The sequence below is a fragment of the Ambystoma mexicanum genome, chromosome 8, assembly GCF_040938575.1.
Source record: "Ambystoma mexicanum isolate Mex_15411 chromosome 8, UKY_AmexF1_1, whole genome shotgun sequence".
In the NCBI taxonomy this organism is placed as follows: domain Eukaryota; kingdom Metazoa; phylum Chordata; class Amphibia; order Caudata; family Ambystomatidae; genus Ambystoma; species Ambystoma mexicanum.
The window spans coordinates 897,784,140-897,792,095 of NC_090929.1; the positions used below are offsets into that span (position 1 = coordinate 897,784,140).

The 7,956-nt window shown below is 46.9% G+C and overlaps 1 long non-coding RNA gene across 1 annotated transcript; it reads left to right on the plus strand.

Moving 5' to 3' along the window:
- Nucleotides 1-1,176: 1,176 nt before the first annotated feature.
- Nucleotides 1,177-5,698, plus strand: LOC138472549 (uncharacterized). The gene is made up of 3 exons (XR_011268637.1): nt 1,177-1,310; nt 4,114-4,164; nt 5,392-5,698. It is a non-coding gene; the product is annotated as an uncharacterized lncRNA (long non-coding RNA).
- Nucleotides 5,699-7,956: the final 2,258 nt, after the last annotated feature.

Sequence of the window (7,956 nt, forward strand, 5' to 3'; positions counted from 1 at the left end):
CCCTCCCCTCCTTCTCCACGACCTCGCTGCATAAGTGGCAACATTTGGGAACAAGCACGTGGGAGATTTCCTTACACGGGGAGATTTGCATCTTTCCATTCACATTCATGGGCATGAAGGGTGTTTCAGAAAACTTGGAAAATGCCAAAATTGAGGAGTCTGTGTTTTATATAGATTTTTGAGCTTTTCTTGATTTTTTTAATGAGTTTTAACTTTTCTCTTTATTCGTATTTTGTATTTGCATGTTGTGTTTTCTTTTATCTTGTAATGATATGGATTGTTTGGTATGTGAAAGATCGAAGTTTATAAACAAATCACAATAAAAAAATAAAAAAATAAAAAATTGAGGCTGAAGGCCCAGTGTCTTCCTCCCCAATAGGACGTTGCCAGATTAAGATCGGCAGGGCTGTACTTGATGGTGACAGCCTTTACAGCTTGATTTTTTTGTTGTTGCGTGAATGCACTATTACATTAATGTGATTACATCATAGGCCGGTAAGATAGTTCAGCGTGTTGCGCGCTCGCTGCTGCGATCTGAGCGTTCGAATCCCGGCAAGGCCAACTCAGCTTCTCATCTTTGCGCGGTGGATACATTAGTAAACATTTTGGTTGGCTGATATCGTATGTAAATATGTTCTCTGTAAAGAAGTGATAACACTTCATTATCATTATTACACGGGAAGGTTCCATGCAGAAAATGTGTCCAGGGAACCCAAATGGGTTCACGTAACATTGTAGCGTAGAACTGGCAGTGTAGGAAATGTGTTCGTCTCAACATCGTGTATCCTCCACGGGGAAACAGGGCTGTGAAGGCGGGGCTGCATGGTGTTGTGCTGTGCGGTACAGCCCTCATAAACCAAGTGATTGCATCGTGATTCCCGTACAGAGAATGGTTAAGGACAATGATTCATCGCTAAATGAAAAAGTCCATAATTGGTGTCGCAGCCACACCAACAAACATAAACGTATGATGTGCTCTGTAAGTAAACCCAACAACTCCACGCACACGCCCTGCCCCGTGGCAAGCAAACAAAGCAATTACAGGGATGAGCACACCCCCTGTGCTCAATTCCAGGGACATACCTGGCTCATTAAGCACTCCCGAAATGCAAATAGTGTTGCTACATCGCGACTGGGCAAGGCACCAACTTGTGTATATAAAGGGGTCTCCCGAGCCATAGAGCCAACCATCGCACTCTCTTCACCATCTTCCAGACGCCGATCGTATCACTCAGTGCCAGCAAGAACCATGTCTGCCAAGGGCGGAGGACACCAGAAGACCCAGTGCAATGAACCCTGTCCTCCAGCGCGTAAGTACCCTGTTTCTTATAGTTGCCGAGGGTCAACCGGCTCAGGTGCTGCCTCCAGTGAATTTCCACAGCCAGAGTCCATGGGTCGCCCGAATGTGTGGCCACTGCGCGGAATCCATGGGTGCTGCAGTGTGCATTTGGTTTTCTCTAGCAGAGGGGTTCTATGGAGTGGCGGGCTGCACTGTAACAAACTCGGAAAGGATGGCACAGCGGGGCTGGGCAAAGTCACTCATGTGTCAGGCAGGCTGGCACTTCTGATGGTTTGGTAGGAGCACGACAGTGTTAGGTACACAGCAAGAGACCAGGGCACCTTAGGAAGATGCTAACTGCGCTCAACATATAGCTGCGTGGCAGAGGTCTTGTGAAATCTGTCAACTGCCCAAGATCACACGGCATATCAGGGGATGTAGAATTAACGTGACTTACAGTCTCATTGCGACCATAGTGTATGCACGTTACTGTTAGCAGGCCCTTCATTCAAGAAGACTTTCACGAACTGTCCATTAAAACAATAGTTCTGTATAAAGAGCGGGCAGGCAATCACAACACCCTAGTTCCCGCCTGTGTGATTGCACAACTCTACAACAACGTTGCAACAAAGATCCGGGGTAAAACATCCTCGAATAATGTGACATGAAGGCTTTCCACATTGCATTATAGAGCATCCCGGAGCGTGTACGCCCTGTGCTCAAATTCCTGGCAGGTGAGAATTTTGAAACTAAGTCGACTATTTTAACAAACCTTCATTATGGTTGGGCATGGAAACTGGGGTACAAAAAAACGATGCTAAAGTTGTGAAAATTGCAAAATTGTTTCCTATGCTTCCCTGTTGCTTTATGCACAAAAATTGCACCTGTCTGGGAAAAATCTGTTACATTTGGCCATTAACCCCAAAAACATGATTTTGTGATTGAATGAATGCAAATCACGTCACATTTGTTTCACTTATGGCGGGGGGGGGTGAGCAAACCGACTTAATGAAAGCTGCTGGTGACACTGAGTCTCTTTTTTGCCTCTTACTTACAAGCATTAGGCCACCCTGTGCCATCTTGTTTAACCCGGTTGACCTTGGCCACCTTACTGGATATCTAACCCGTATTCGGGCCTGATTTAAAACGCTGGTGAAACCCTGGCTGGTTTGAAAGCTGCAGTCAGATGCATGGCCCATGACCTCTATGGCTAAATTGTACCAGAGTGGAAACATTTCACTGCAATTGGTGATTTTCCAAGTGGCGCCCCAAGAAAGGATTACGTTTGCACGCTCATACGCCTCATTTTCTGAGTGATGGGCCCCAACGCAAGCGTGGGCATACTCTTGGACGGATTTTGACCAAATTACAAACATTTAGAACACTGACTCTCACGTTTTTGAATGTATGTTATTTACTGTGGCAATCCCTTTAGATTGTGCAAGTCTCGCGCATTAAAATAAACAGATGTCTCTAACCTTGGGCCTTGTCTTGCCGCAGCACATCTGTGAACCTGACCATGGCAATGTTGGTCTCTTATTTATTTATTTGGCCATTAATATGGGGCACCAAGCCCGAAAGCATCTGGGCACTGCCATGGTGTCATGACCACTCTAGAACGCCACTAGAGCAGGGGTCTACAACCATTGGCTCGCGAGCTATTTCAGACTGCAACTCCAGTCACTGAAGTCAGTAGCGAGGGATCATTGTACTTGCCAGTGCCGGCCCCAGGTCTGCCAGAGCCCTGTGTGAAATGTTGCAGTGTGCCCCCTGCTGTGGTGGCGCACCGAAAAAAAAAGTTTCTCCCTGCCGCTTGGTTCACTAAATTCAAAGCACCCTGGGTCTGTCACTAATCGTGCCAGCCTACCCAATAATGCCTATCAAGAACAAATATCAGCTGAGCAACAGAACTGAGCGTGATTCTCTATTAGGCGCTGGCGCCGCCCCTCTTGCCCGATACTTTAGTTTGTATGACAGTGTGCTGGAGTCAAGGCACCCTTTATTTGCTGCGCCGTGGTGGGCACCCTTGTGCCCCGGCTCCACACCTCCTTACCGCACCTTGAGCCGGCGCTGGGACTCGCAGTCCAAAACATCTGGAGAGCCACAGTCTGTAGAACCTCTGCGCTAGGGGGAGGGAGGTGGGAGGTGGGAGGTGGGGGGTGGAACTGACCCGCCAATTTATTGTGGTGCTTCCATAAAACGAATCCACATCGCGCTGTCTTGAAATCTCTTGATGGGCTTTTCCCTTGGAAATCCAGTATCTTTTCCTGCTTTGAATCAATTCCACAATTAACCTGCATTGGAAGATCTCTGTTTTTTGCTGCCTTCACCCACTCCACTTGCTCTTGTCTTTGAAGTCCACTGAATCCATTTCCCTTTCGCCTGCCCTTTGATATTTCTGTTGTTCCCCTGCGCGACTCCATTTCCCCTTTTCCGTTCTTGAAATCATTGACCTTTCTCTGCCTTAAAGACCGTTGGTGTTATTCAATGAAACAATTGTTTTTAATGTGTTTTATTTGCCTTAACCGTATGGTTCAGAGATCCGGTTTATAACACCTATGGTCCATCATTGTTGTCCATTGTCCCTTACTTAGGTTGCCCTTTGTGTTAATGTTGGCACGCCGATGCCTGCGGGGTGTTTGGCACATTACAAATACACAAATAAATAAAATACTAGAGAGAGGGGAGCAGGGTATTGAGACAGGTCACACTGCGGGAGGTGGGATTCGAACCTGTGATCTAAGCCTTCATTGTGATTTGGTACATGTTGTTAGCCCATGATGTAGCATCGCACATGGAATGGTTTTCTGACACATACATGTTCTTCCTTGCAGCTTGCCAACAGGTGGACCAGTGCCAGGACCAGCAGCCACAAATATGCCCAGGTAAGAAAGTTTTATTTTACATGACTGCGCACCAGCAGGCAGCAAGGTAACCCGATGATTGGTTCACGCGGCCCCTCACAAACAAGGGCAGCTCCTCTAGATGGAAGGGTGAAAGGTTAGTGGGGGGGAGGAGGGGCAGCGGATTCTCTGGGAGATCCTCACACCTTCTGGCCCTAAGATCAGGGCATTCTCGGTTTAGGTTCTGAGAGCTGTGCAGCACCTGCCTAGTCACCAGTGGTGCTACTTGGTCCATATTAAGCGCCTACATATTGCATGTATGAAGTCGGAGCTACACGCGCTAATCATTAGCACAGGTGATCAGAGTAGGCTTGAAATTTCAACAACGTTTTGAGGTGCAGGCCTCAGGAATATGACTAGTGCTTTTGTGCATTATATATTTTCATTAATCTCTGCTGTCAATACTTTCTTTTGTATGCAAAAGTTTGAGATGTGTTTTGATTACACCTCACACAACAGTGATGCCTCCCCCCCTCTCCCCTTGCCCCCAGGGGCTCGAAAATCCTGAATATGTTTTGGCCAATGTAGTGATATTAGTTCATTGCATCTGTTGTGTAGTACGTTGCCAGTTCGCTGTAGAGCGTCAGAGACCAGCAAACACACGCTGGATTTAAGGAGGTCACAACCAATCCACCCTCAAACCACCAGCAACATTGTTAATGAAAAACAGCAGAAAAATGAGCACACAGATACATGTCTGTTTACAGGAAATAATGGTATCCAGTGATTATAACGAATACAAAATAAAGAATGATTTTGTTAACGAATAAAAAACAAAAGAAATGATTAAAAATAATATATATGTGGGGGTGGGGTAAGGGGCTGCATCTGGTGGGCAGGGGTGGGGTTTCAAACATGGGGAAACAGGTGGTTGGGGGGGGCAAAAATGCATTATTTATTTATTTATTCGTTAAAATCATATTTAACCGAAATAATGATATCCGAAGGTTTAGATGTCAAAGAGGTCAAGAGCACGTCAGTAATAGGTCTATGCGTGTGTAGTTTGTTAGCAGCAGGCACATGTCGTTTTTGTAGGAATCAAAATGAGTGGGCACCACTCGAAAATTCATTTACTTGTGAAAGGTGTCGTTTTTGTGCCTGTGTAACACTTCTTTTAGTGGTGGCGTACTGAGAACCTGCAAGCACCACAGGGAAGCATTATATACGTTGGGGCGGTCCCTCACTTGCCTGTTTCTTTGCCTTCCCCAGAACCCTGTAATCCTGATCCATGCCAGGGGGCACAGAAATCGCAAGGAAACCTGCAGGCAGGAGGAGGCGGAGGCATAGGCGGAGGATACGGAGGTAGCGGCGGCGGATCCTCCAAGAAGTGCTGAGAGGTTCTCGCATGCGCCCTGGGATGCTTGAAGGAAAGACGATGCCGAAGGCTAGCGTGGGTGCCGGCTGCGAATGCCTCTCTCCTTTCGAAGTGATCATGTCAACGCACCGAAACATCTATAATCAACGCTTGCCATGAACAATGTTTTAATGATTTAATAAATCCATTTAGACTAGAGAACCTACCGTCTTGCTTTTTCTTTGCCTTCAATGCAGGCATTTGTTACTGAAGATATACTGGCTTTGTAGCCATGCACCCCCTAGAATTCCACATCAGAAGTTGGTGTTTCCAGCGCAATTCCAGCAAGCTTTTCCTGACCGCTGCTTGCCTTGTGCCCTGACTCCCATAGACCGGAGAGACTATTGCAAATGCTGGGGGCTGATCAAGCTGCCGGCCCTATCCCAGCCTCCAACCAAAAACCATCGGTCCGCCCATAGGTTGTGATTCCTCAAATAAGAAATGCATACTTGCCAACATCCTGTGGCCAAAAAGATGTAGGATTTTTCAAGTTTCAAAAATAATACTTTGCATAACAATACAGATTTCTTCCTGCAGTGCAAGATGAATAACTGAACAACATGGAGACTGCTACCCTCCTCAGTCTGATATGCAGATGCTGTGTGATGGTGGTAAACTCGCCCACTTGCCTTCACTGGTGGTTCACCCAAGGGCTGTCCTGGGCCAGAGTGCAGGGCAGAGTCACGCAGATGTCAGGTCACTGGATTGGTCTGAGCCCAATCAAAGTAATCACTTACCTGCCCACTGCACAGACAGACTAACTAAAATGTTGCTTGCTTTGTCCTGGCCCGTCCTCAAGCAGCCTGCCTTAGACTCACATAAATTACTTGCCCCTGTAAAAGCAGTAGTAGGAACTGTCACCCAAATCTGTAGGCGGTAGGACTGCTTAAAAAACAGTAGCCTACTGCCTACATCAGTAGGATTGGCAAGTATGAAAATATTAAAGGAACAGAGACAGCATTTTAAAAACACAATCAGAGGCCTCATTGATGCATTAAATCAGACGCTCATACAGCTCCTTTCTGCCTTCCCGACTTGTATTAGGCCCCTAACTTCCACAGAAATCTTCCTGATGGATACAGAGTTGCATCAATAGGGTTCCATTCTGTAATGGCCAGGGGACGAGCAGGCAACTCAAAAACCAGTCTTTATTCTCACTCATAAAGGGGGTTAGGGGTTAAGAAAGATATAATAGTGTTGGGGTACAGGGTTAATCAAGTCTTCTGTTCACCCCTCCCCGTCTGCATCAGGGCCTCGCCCTGTGTGGCTCAAGCAATCACTGTGAGGTTGCATAGAGTCCAAGTCACTTGGTTCTTTAACAGGGCCTTTCGTGAATGGCATCAGGTTCATCAGCATGGCAGGTTGGTCCTGCAGCACTATTCTACCGGGTACCACGACCCCAGTATCCTTTTGAGGGCACACAAGTGGGGGTTGTATGCAAACAACAATTCTCTCATGGGTTTTCTCTGGTGCTCTTGGAGTGGACTATGGCCTCAAACTCCAGAGGACTATATGAACCATCCACCACCTTGGAGTCAGGCAGACCATGTTCCTTAGCAACCCAACTCCAGGATGGTGATGCCAGCGTGTGCTGCTGATGTGATGCCCTGCGTGTACGCCCTCCGATGCCTCCGGCCTGACTGTAAGCTTTACCAAACATTTTCAGGTGCAACACATGATGTTAACCGCAACCCACACTCATGCATCTATCACTTGCTGGCACTGGGTAATTGTCAGCTGCGTGCAGTGCCCCATTGCTATGAGCATGCAAGCTTGAGGAGCTCCAGATGTCTTTCCTTTGTAATTTTATGCTGCAACTCTGGGACTACGAAGGTGTTTTTGTACTGTGGAACACATGACGCTATGCATGGGATGAAGGTTGTGGTGAATCCTGCATATATGGCCTCCGGAGCCTGCATCATAGTGTGGGCAGTGGTGTCCAGGCTCAAGGGTCTCCCAATTTAAATCCCCTATCCTTTCCAAAGTGACTTTTGGGCAGGCCCAACACACCTATTCAATCCCCTATCCTTTCCAAAGTGACTTTGTGAATGGCCCAACACGCCTATTCAATCCCCTATCCTTTACAAAGTGACTTTGTGACAGGTCCAACACACATATTCAATCCCCTATCCTTTACAAAGTGACTTTTGGGAAGGCCCAACACGCCTATTCAATCCCCTATCCTTTACAAAGTGACTTTGTGACAGGTCCAACACACCTATTCAATCCCCTATCCTTTCCAAAGTTACTTTGTGACAGGTCCAACACACCTATTCAATCCCCTATCCTTTCCAAAGTTACTTTGTGACAGGTCCAACACACCTATTAAATCCCCTATCCTTTCCAAAGTGACTTTGTGACAGGTCCAACACACCTATTCAATCCCCTATCCTTTACAAAGTGACTTTTGGGCAGGTCCA